Below are 10,820 nucleotides of genomic sequence, written 5' to 3'. Positions count from 1 at the left end.
TTCGGTGGACAGCGAAGCCGGTTCGTGAGTGACCACCATTTGGTAAGTCAAGGTTTGAAGGCCATTCTAGATACATATATTATATATGATCAAGTTGTAGAAAAAGGATTTTGCAACGGCAGTCACCCCTTTGGTAGGCAATGGCAAAGCTCCGAGTGTATTTCTGCCATAAAAAGCTAATTAAACTTCGCATAAAAATTATCTGCACAATTAACACCTCACACCGCAAATTGGAGGAGGAGCTCGATCAACAATAATATGTATGTACGTACAGTCAGCGACAAAATAAAGTGTACATCACATATTGACAAGTTGTGACTAAAAATTATCTGCACAATTAACACCTCACACCGCAAATTGGAGGAGGAGCTCGATCAACAATAATATGTACGTACAGTCAGCGATAAAATAAAGTGTACATCACATATTGACAAGTTGTGACTATTTATTGATGTATTTTCTAATTTTAATTATTTTTTATAAACAATAGTTTATTTACAATAGCCTACATAAAAAGCCATATAACGCCAAGTTTCGAATTTTGTACAAAATTTATGAAAATTCGGCAAATTGGCTTAGTTCCAATTTCATTGAGGATTTTTATTGATTGACATACCAAGGCGCATCTATTAAAGATGGTATCCAAGGCGAATTGAGTAACTCAGGTGGCGCCATTAAAAAACAGTTACTTTATTTTTCGCGATTTTGACAAGTCTGACGTCAACTGCGTTCGCATACACAACAAACAAAAGTAGGAGAAATTACATTCTTGTGAAAATTTAGTGAGTGGCTTGAGAGTATTGTGATTTGCGGGATTAAAACTATACAAACTAATAAAGACGAAATGCCGCATGTCAAATTTTTAAAGCACAAATGTATATAAAGCCTCTAAATGCATTTTTTTGAGTTTTTATGCGGAAGACGCCATGGTTAGAATGTGTATGTGCGCATAATTTCTGTTGTTTGGTTGCTTTCATTGCTTTCGCCTACTATTTTTCTTCACAAACAGGTAATTCCCCTTCCTTTTGCTTGTTTATTCATGGGATTTCACGACAAGGCGAATTCGGATCTTTTTCTCTATCATTCTTTTCTTTCGCCTGTCTATGTGGCTGTCAACCCAGGGTGAAACAAGGCGAATTCACTCTTTGTTTTCTACTTTGCCAATACTTTTCTTTCAAAATGAAGCGTACAAAATATTGTTGCTGGTTAGTGCCACCCCCTTTAACGAATGCGCCTTGTTGGCATACCTTTTAGCTAAAAACAGAAAAATAATTGGTCCCTTGAACTAACTTTTAACGAAAACTGTTGGGTTTTGGACTTCATCATAAATTAATGAGAAATTACTTAAATAATATCCTTATGTATCTAGACGACTTTCACTGTAATCCTGTGTATTTGTATCGCCGCCCGAAATGCAAATGGCCGCACTGAGTATAATTCGACTTTGGTACATATTTTATGAAAAACATGGGTTTCTTTTCGAAAATAAATTTTTTAACATTTTTATCTTCTCCTAAAAAATTCTTATTAGTCACAGCTTCAGGTGACGTTATAAAGTATACATACATATGCATGCTTATATCGATTTGAATTGATGTTTTTGGCTGGATGTCTTTAGTAAGAAATATCTCACGATTTATGGGTGAAATTACGTTGCGATAAAAGTTATTTGACATTTGATATGTATTTAGTGAAGACAGTTGTGTGTCACAGCTTTCTGAAATGGAGGTTGAAAAACGAAAATTATGGCGTATATGGACCCAATACAGTAACGAACGCACCAGCGAAAGAATGGCTTCCATGATTCCGATCTGGAAATATGGACGTCGAAGATGAATCACACTCTAGTAAATTGAATCGTGGAAAATCTTGATACAGATCATGGAAATCGTGGAGTCGGACCGCATATGAGCCCTTATTCCAAGCCCGATGTATGGGTGCCACACGAATAGAGGCAAAAGAGTCCGTAACAAAGCCGACTTATACAAACGAAAGCAATTGAAAAAAAAAAATTGTGGTCAAATCGATCGCCAAGCCCAAGTTGGCGGCCACGAAGTTTCTGCTGTGTGACTGAAAGGAAATCATTCACTTCGAGCAGCTACCATCGGACTCAACACTCAATTCGAACCTCTGCTGTCAACAACTGACCAGATTGAGGCAAGTGAAAGAGTAGAAACGGGCAGAATTAGTGAATGAGAAGGGTGAATAGAAATCATATTACAACAACAACAAGACTTCTTCATTCGCCTTCGCAATGTACAAATTTATCGATCAAAATCGATAATCCGATAATTCTTAATCTTAATAATTTCTTCGTCGAAGTAGAGCGAAGAAATGCTGAGAGCTTTTTACTTGCTTACAAAGTTATGTTTTAATTATTCCAACAAACTTTCTTGCCTTTCATGTCCACAATTCAACCACAATAATCCAGCACAAATAGTTGAAATTGTTTAAAATCACCCTCGCCTTGTATGCACAATAATATGGAAAGTTGCATTTCGTATGCGTCGTGCTTCAGAAGTTCTGCTTACTTACGTATTTTATTGATCTTTAGCATACAATTACTTAATTATCCTGTATAGCAGAATTAGTTTTGAATGATATGAGTGATTGCATTCACCCAAATTTGCATTTATGTATCTATGAATGATGAGTTCTACTCATCTCTTGCATTCACATTCTCTGCCATTCCGTAATGCATTAAATATTCTTTCGAAAAGTGGTTCTTATATTTACTACCAAACAATGCCATTTCAATCACAGCATCGTGGGTGATTCAAATTTCCATTGATTGAACGATTTCACAGCTCTGGCCAAAATAACTTTGGGGACATTTATGATTTGTTCTATTTTTTTATTGAGTGAAATAAATTCGTTTGTACTATGTACAAATAATTTTTTTTTTTGCTGGTTTTTGCTTATATTTGTTTGGGGTTTTTAAAAATATAATACAAGTTATTAAATACTAAATTTTGGAAATATGAATTGAACCATTTATGTAATCTAAGCACTGATTCCTACATAAAGAATTGTTTCTTTTTGTAGCTTTCAAATAAATAAATAATATTTAGAGAGATAAAAACCCTTTGCGATTAAAGAAAGGCGGATTATCCACCATAAAAAGAACAAACTTCGGATCAGCTTCAATTTATTATTATATTTATTCATTAGTTAGAAGAGAACAGTAGACCAAAGGGGCCACAGTTACAGACAAATTAAAAACAGATTTTAACCAAGATAGATCTATCAGGCTAGCTCTTTAACTATGGTGAAAAAGGAAATAATGAGGGGAACTTTAGCTGACAAGTGAATTGGGGATTCGGCAGCCGAATTCTATATGATCACATGTACTCGCACACTCGTGCAATCAATCGTTTTTGAGATAGCAACGAAGCAACATGAGCGAAGACTATGTTGATTGTTTTTATCGTATACCACTAACACAATCTTATTGCCAGCTAAAATGTGCATAATAATTTCACACAGTCGTTCAATCATACACTCGTCCAATCAGACGTTGTTCCGACGGCAACGAAGTGTCATTGGTTTATTTTTTTCGTAAATCACCAAATCTAAGTTTTTTTGTAAACAAACCAATTCACTTCTCCTGCTACGTCAGCTGATCCGCTGATTCTGTCAAATCAGCTGAGAGCCGGTTAACGGTCTGATATTAGTCACACCATTAAAAATCTAAAAATCTTTTCATCATGGCTGCCACGTCACTTGGGGATTCGGCAACCGAATTCTGTATGAGCATTTTCCATGTATTCGCACACTCGTCCCACTCGGCAACGAAGTGTCATTGGTTATTCTTTTTCTTATATCACCAACACAATCTGTTTTTTTGTAAGCACACCCCAAGTGACGTCAGCCCATCAGCTGAATCTGTCGAATTCGCTGAGAGCCGAATAACGGTATGTTAAATAACACACCTCTAAATCTAATTAACCGTGTCATATAACAAATGCTCGAAATTATTTTTATATGGAAGAAAATGCCCTCATGGGAAAAAATTTCAAAAAATATTAGAAACTTTCAGTTAATTCAAGCAACCTAAAAAAGGAAACCAAAAAATGGACCCAAATAAAAACCAAGAAATACTGGAACGACACAAACGGCCTTCACTCCAAAAAATTTCCTAAACTTCAATACCAACAAAGCAAAATCTTAGACAAAAAGGGCGTCAGATTATTTGCCTGCAATAAACATTTCAATATAATAGGACAATCTAAAACTGGTTTATGTAGATTCTGTTGTGATGGAGTACAGTCCATGGACTCTTAATTATCAATTGTGAAGCATTAGGTCACAGGAGACACAGAATCATGAGCTCGAACACAGTAGAGGATGAAGACTTACAAATGCCCCCTCCTAAGAGCAGGTTCGATTCCTCGCAATACTAAATAATTAAAATTAAGCACTTTGGGTCGCAGTACATAAAGGGGTTCAGCCTAACCCTGCTGCGTAAAAAAAAACAAGCCGATATGTACAATTAGCAGTACCTCATTAGATGAAAATGTGTTTTTACTTCTACTTAAGGAGGTACAGTGATTGCAAATTTTAGTCGTGTTTCTCGAGTTTTTGATTTTTTGGGTTATGAAAATTTTCCAAGAAACGAGCGATATGATTCGTAATTACTGTCAACATAAGTCGTATTTATGTACATATGTATCTTAAACTGGCGCCAACTAAAGAATAAAGCAATAAACCCACAACACCGTTATTCTAACCTACATTTTTTAGGACTGCCAGTCAAGGCCTGTAATTTGAAAAACACTTAAAATGTCGACTTCTTTAAATTGATTTTGTTTTTGTTTTACGGGTACCATTTGCCTCCACTAAGTAAAATATTTGCCGTATATTGTTCAACTTCTGCTTGGCACAATTGACCTCAGGCCAGTGTCTAAGAGCGCGATTGCAAAAAGTGAAAGAAACTCAGAAGCAGCAACAGCAACACTTGAATGCGAATACGTATATTACAGACTCATAAACACCATGGCCTGGTCTGACCACTGCCAGGTATATACATGTAAATACACACATACATAACAACAACTAAAATGGTTCAATTGAAAACATGTGTAAATGAAATTTTACAATTACTACGTCTACAAAAGCAAAAGAGCTCAAAGAAAATTCAACCATGAAAAAAAATATTTTTTTATGATTTTTTGAATGCGTGCAGCATACTTATGTGCATATATAAATATGTTTATAGAGTAAAGAGCAGACACTTGCCTACATATATACAAGCATGTTTATGCTTCTATACCCCGTAGAGAAAACTTAATCTAGTTCAGCATCGCTATCGGCTTTGCCAAAAGCTAACCAGTACGAAAAATAAATTTTTTGTTTAATAAATTACATGCCGGCATACTATGCATTACCATATTTTTTCATTTATTTATTTATTTTCAGTCTACAGACTAATACAATTAGTTTCATGTTACCGAAATACTTAGTTAAAATGTTTGAATATTAACATTAAAATCTATAATTTCCTATAATTATAACACAACCGGACACATCGTATGACAGGCTCATTCATTGAATAATTCGTTTTGGTAGATAGATAGATACATTACTACGAGTATGAGGTTTGCACTTCGACCACATGGTCTTTTGTGCCCTCTAATCATCATAGTACCTCTTCCAAAGCCAGTTCTCCAATTAAGGGGGACAGGTCCTCCAGCAATTTAAAATTTTCCTTTTTTTTTTGCTTTAAAAATTCATTTACAATCTAAAGAATATCTTTTCAATGTTTTAAGCTTAATAGAAAGTCTAAAAAGTCGCTGAAAAGTCAGTGAAGTGATGAGCGTCTAACGAAAGATGAGTAAGAGCGAAAACTTGAATCGCGTTTTTCTCGAAATACGTTTTTTCCGCACTGTCGAATTTAACTCAAAAAGTAATCAACTTAAAATTTTACAGGACTATTCCTTTGCGTGTACCTCAAATTTTATATTAATTATCACTAAAAATATTACTTTGATCAATTTGTTTATAAAAAAAGTGTAATTTTTTTTTTCAAATCTCAAATTTTAATTTGATGAGGCTTAAGTGGTGGTTTAGCCCCCATATCATGAGGGTTAACCCACCACGAACTAAGAGGGAAGCTCCACATGGGTATTGGCTGGCTAACCATCCGGAGAACGGCGGAGGTCAGTCAATCACCATGCGGATATTACCGTACCGACGACCATCCCACTGTTAGTCCCTAACCTGGTATCCCATCATCTCCTCTCCTGTACCCCCCTAATCCAGGGTGTTACGCGTCACCGTGTCTAATGGATGGTTTGCAGCAGGGGTATCTGGCTGTATTTTAACGACGCCCTTCTGAAACTGGGTCACCTTAGGAGGTAGAATGATCTTGCTATGGTAGAGGGGGCTGCCATGGTCGACGTTTCCCCTTTCCCCCCTAAAAAATCCTAGTCCGCCACGCACGCCACGTCGAGCAGTGCGGACGATTATGAAAATGAAAATGAATAAAAAAAACCTAGCCTCGGACAACCAAGGCAACCCAAAATCAAAACCAAACCCCTCAGGAAGGTCAGGTCTTTCAATAAAAAGGACCATTAACGTAAGTGGAGTAAAGCCTGTGGCCAAGCCAGGGCCTAACTCCCGCTCCGCCCCTTCAGGGATTGGGATGCCTGTCAGAAGACAAGCAGACCTTGCTGTCCCCGTCACTCCAGGTGGCACGGGAACTCCGAAAGGAGAAACACCCCCGCCAATGTCGACAGCATCGGACCACATGGCTAAGCCAATGGCTTCTGATGTCTGCCCTTCTGGCACTATCACTGCCCCGGTTAGTACCCACCCCCGGAAGCATATAAGTTCGTCAGAAAGGTACTATCGTACCAGGCGATTGGCCTTCAGAATCCTGGAGAGACTGAAGGACACTAGAGAAGAGGATTGACGGAGGAACAGTCAGACTCCAAGGCGTGGGCTGAAGCCTTCATTACCGAACACGGGGAGAAGGCCAAAATAGACTCCGCACAAGGCAAGTGCAAGCGATCGAGTGAAGGGACATCGGTTGAAGCCACAAGAACTAACGAGCCTTTCGCGGAAGTGGCGAAAGAAAGCCATGGACGGGCGGTGATTGATCTCAGTTCCCATGATGGTGCGATCTCTCAAGCAAACTGGGACGTAATAAATAGGAGTCTTTGGAAGGAGTACAGGGACATCCTGAAAGGAAATCCAGGATCTCCACCCAGTTGCTCGGAAGGAAATGGAAGATCAACTACGGCTTCCAAGCGCTGACTCTCCATGTTTACAGACAGGATGTAGCTAGCAAGAGCACCTCGGCAGGAAATATGACTTCATCTGCGGAAGCGAACGAGGTTGTCACAGACAACGATGAGGTGGTTTCCAACTCCGGCGTGGTAGGCGAGCTCTTCGAAAGGGTTACCTTAGAGGAATACTCCTCCATGGAATACTCCGATCTCTCTGCTATGGTGGATGAGGAGTCTCTCCCCCTACATCCGATGAAGAGAACGCAGACCAAACCGTGGTTGGTTGCCCTTCAATAACGAACAAAAGCGATGGTGAGGATTGTACAAATCAATCTTCACCACAGTAAGGCGACCTCAGCCGCACTCATCCTCCGTCTCGCTGAAAGAGAAGAGGATATCGTGCTCATCCAAGAACCATGGGTCGTAAAAGATCGGGTTTGCGGTTTGAGCAGTAGAGAATACAAATTGGTTTATTCACTGTCAAAGGTAAACCCAGGTCGTGCATACTAGCAAAGAAATGTATTAATGTATATTTACTAATACAATTTAGCAATGCGGATAACGTCATCACAGCGGAAGGACGATATGGCTTGCCTCCTCTTATATGGCACACGACGCGGAGCAACCTCCTCCATCACCACTCATGAGAGACGCAGTTCATGAAGCATCGAGGTGTGGCACCCCATTCACACTGGGAGCAGATACTAATGCACATCATCATGTCTGGGGCATTTCAGACACAAAGGCACGTGGTGAGTACATCTTTGAATTCATTATGTGCAACAATCTTTAACAACTACGAGAAGTGAAGTTCTAGACATCACGTGTGTCAATGAACGAGTGGCTCAAATTTTAAAAGACTGGAGAGTGTCTACAGACAATTCCTTCTCAGATCATAGGTACTTAATGTACAGTATTTCATTGCCAACTAAACAGTTCAAGCCGGTTATAAACCGCATACGCACAAACTGGGGGATGTTTAAAACCACATTATCTAGCAATCTCCCTGCAGCGACATACCAAATGAGCTACGAGTCACAGCTCGACTCAGTGGTTGATGAGCTGACTTCAGCATTTCAACAAGCTGCGAAAGCAGCATGCCCTCAAAGAACGCGAAGAGGGAAACCGAAACCACCATGGTGGTCCACTTATATAGCAAACCTCAGAAAGGAATGCAGAATTATGTATAACGAAGCGAGGAGAACCAACTCGTGGGAAAGATACAAAGAATGCCAGCGTAGATTTAAGTATGCCATAAGGGCAGCAAAAACGGCGTCTTGGAGAGACTTCTGTCAAAAGATAAAAAGTGTTTCGGAGGCCAGTAGACTCCGGAAAGTAGTATTCACAAGTCCCAACAACTGTAGCTACCTCATAAAAGAGAATGGGAATTGGACAACCAGCAGTGAAGAAACCCTAGAATTACTAATGCAGACGCACTCGCCAGGTTGTCTCTGCAACGAAGACAGTAGAACCCACCCTATAGTTCACTGCGAGAATCCCCCTATAGATTTTATAACGGAGGATAACATAAAATTTGCCATTGGCAGCTTCAAACCTTACAAATCACCGGGACCTGATGGAATCATTCCCGCTGATTTGCAACACACAAAATATATGATTGCACCTAAACTCGCCTTAATTTTTGAGGCAGCGATACCTCTTAACTATATCCATAAAGAAATGGGCAGAAGTAAAAATGGTATTCATTCCCAAAGGAGGGAAAACCACACATACGAAACCGAAGGACTTCAGGCCAATTAGCCTATTATCCTTTTTGTTAAAATGTTTAGAGCGATTGCTAGATGTGCATATCAAAGGACGGATTAGCGACAAACTATCACCTTCCCAACATGCATACAGCAAAGGCAAATCAGTGGAAACAGCGCTCCATGAGCTAGTTCACACAGTCGAGAAATCACTTCACTACAAAGAATATACCCTCGACATCGAGGGTGCCTTCAATAATATATATCCGGAAGCAATTACCACTTCGCTAACGGAAATGGGAGTAAGCAATGCAATAGTCTTGTTTATAGAACGAATGCTAACTGGGCGAACGATAAGCGCAAATTTGGGTGACACATCCATTAAAAAATTTCCGATCAGGGGTACACCCCAAGGTGAGGTAATATCTCCACTTCTGTGGAACCTAACTGTCAATAATCTTCTACAAGACCTTGAAAAAATTGGAAGTCAAATAATATCATATGCCGATGATATTGTAATAGCAATTTCGGGGAAACACCTTCCAACATTATGTGATCTTCAAAAAAGATCTCTCAACAGATTATCACTTTGGTGTAAAAGTCAAGGACTAGTAGTAAATCCGGAAAAACGGATCTGATACTTTTCAGTAGGAAACACAAAACATCTGCTCTTCAACAAATATTCCTAGGAGGGAAACTACTTAGAGTAATAGAAAGGGCAAAATATCTAGGACTTGTACTAGATAGGAAGCTAAATTGGGGGCTCACAGCTGCAGACAGAGCACGTAAAGCTACACCCGCAATGTACTCCAGCGGAAGGTTTATTGGGAAGAAATGGGGATTGGAACCCAGAATGATACACAGCAGTGGTTAGGCCAATTCTCTACTATGGTATTGTAATATAGCGGGATGCCCTTCAGAAGGGTGTGAACATCACGAAACTTGACAAGGTTCAAAGACTAGCATCTGTTCTGATAACTGGCGTCATGTCAACCACACCATCGAAAGCATTATATGCGACATTAAACCTCCTTCCGGTAGATCTGCAGGCAATATATAACGGACGCAGTGCGGAAATAAGGCTGAACACTCTAAATAAGTAGTCAAACACGAATTATGGTCACGGTAAAATCATGGCTGGCACTTTGGGGCTTCCCGGACTGGTGGACTATGCACTCCCGTCTATACCTGCCATTACATCGTTTACGACCCTCCTACCCTCAAGGGAAGAAGAGTGGGAACGGGACGATGTGAGACAGGGCGAATCCATCCATGTATACACAGATGGCTCAAAGCTCGAGAGCAGAGTGGGCGGAGGTGTATATTCCGAACATCTGGAGATCTCCTTCAGTTTTCGGCTCCCCCAGCAGGCTGAACTGACGGCAATAATAAAAGCCGCGACACTGGTACAGTGTGATGCGATATCCGGAAATGATATCTACATTTTCACTGATCGCCAAGCGGCAATAAAATCCCTCACAAAACAGACGACAACCTCCAAGGTAGCCATGAAATGCCGCACATCTCTTAACGAGAGTCATTTCACCTAAAGGTAACATGGGTTCTTGACCATCGCGACATTGAGGGTGACTGTAGAGCCGATTAATTAGCGAGACTCGGCACTAAATTGTCTGATGAGTACATAGATAATGACATAGGGCTACCCTTACAAGCATGTAAGCTACTCATCCTTGAAGAAATTGTAAAGAAAGCAAACGAAAGATGGCATAATGAAGCCACCTGCAAAATTGGCCGCCAACTGTGGCCGACTCTAAATGCTAAACGCACAGAATCTCTGCTAAGCCAAAATAAACACAGTCTTAGCACATTGATCTCAGTCATAACGGGGCACTGCCTAATAGGTAGACACGCCCAAAGGATGGGT

General features: G+C 39.9%; 1 protein-coding gene across 4 annotated transcripts in view; it reads right to left on the bottom strand.

Moving 5' to 3' along the window:
• The window catches only part of LOC128858759 (probable G-protein coupled receptor Mth-like 1), a 38,245-nt gene that overhangs the window by 15,180 nt on the left and 12,245 nt on the right, over positions 1-10,820 (bottom strand). The window lies entirely within an intron of this gene.

Source organism: Anastrepha ludens, chromosome 3 (assembly GCF_028408465.1).
Source record: "Anastrepha ludens isolate Willacy chromosome 3, idAnaLude1.1, whole genome shotgun sequence".
Taxonomy (NCBI): domain Eukaryota; kingdom Metazoa; phylum Arthropoda; class Insecta; order Diptera; family Tephritidae; genus Anastrepha; species Anastrepha ludens.
The sequence above is the reverse complement of the archived record's forward strand: the minus strand, read 5'-3'. Positions and strand labels throughout refer to the sequence as shown.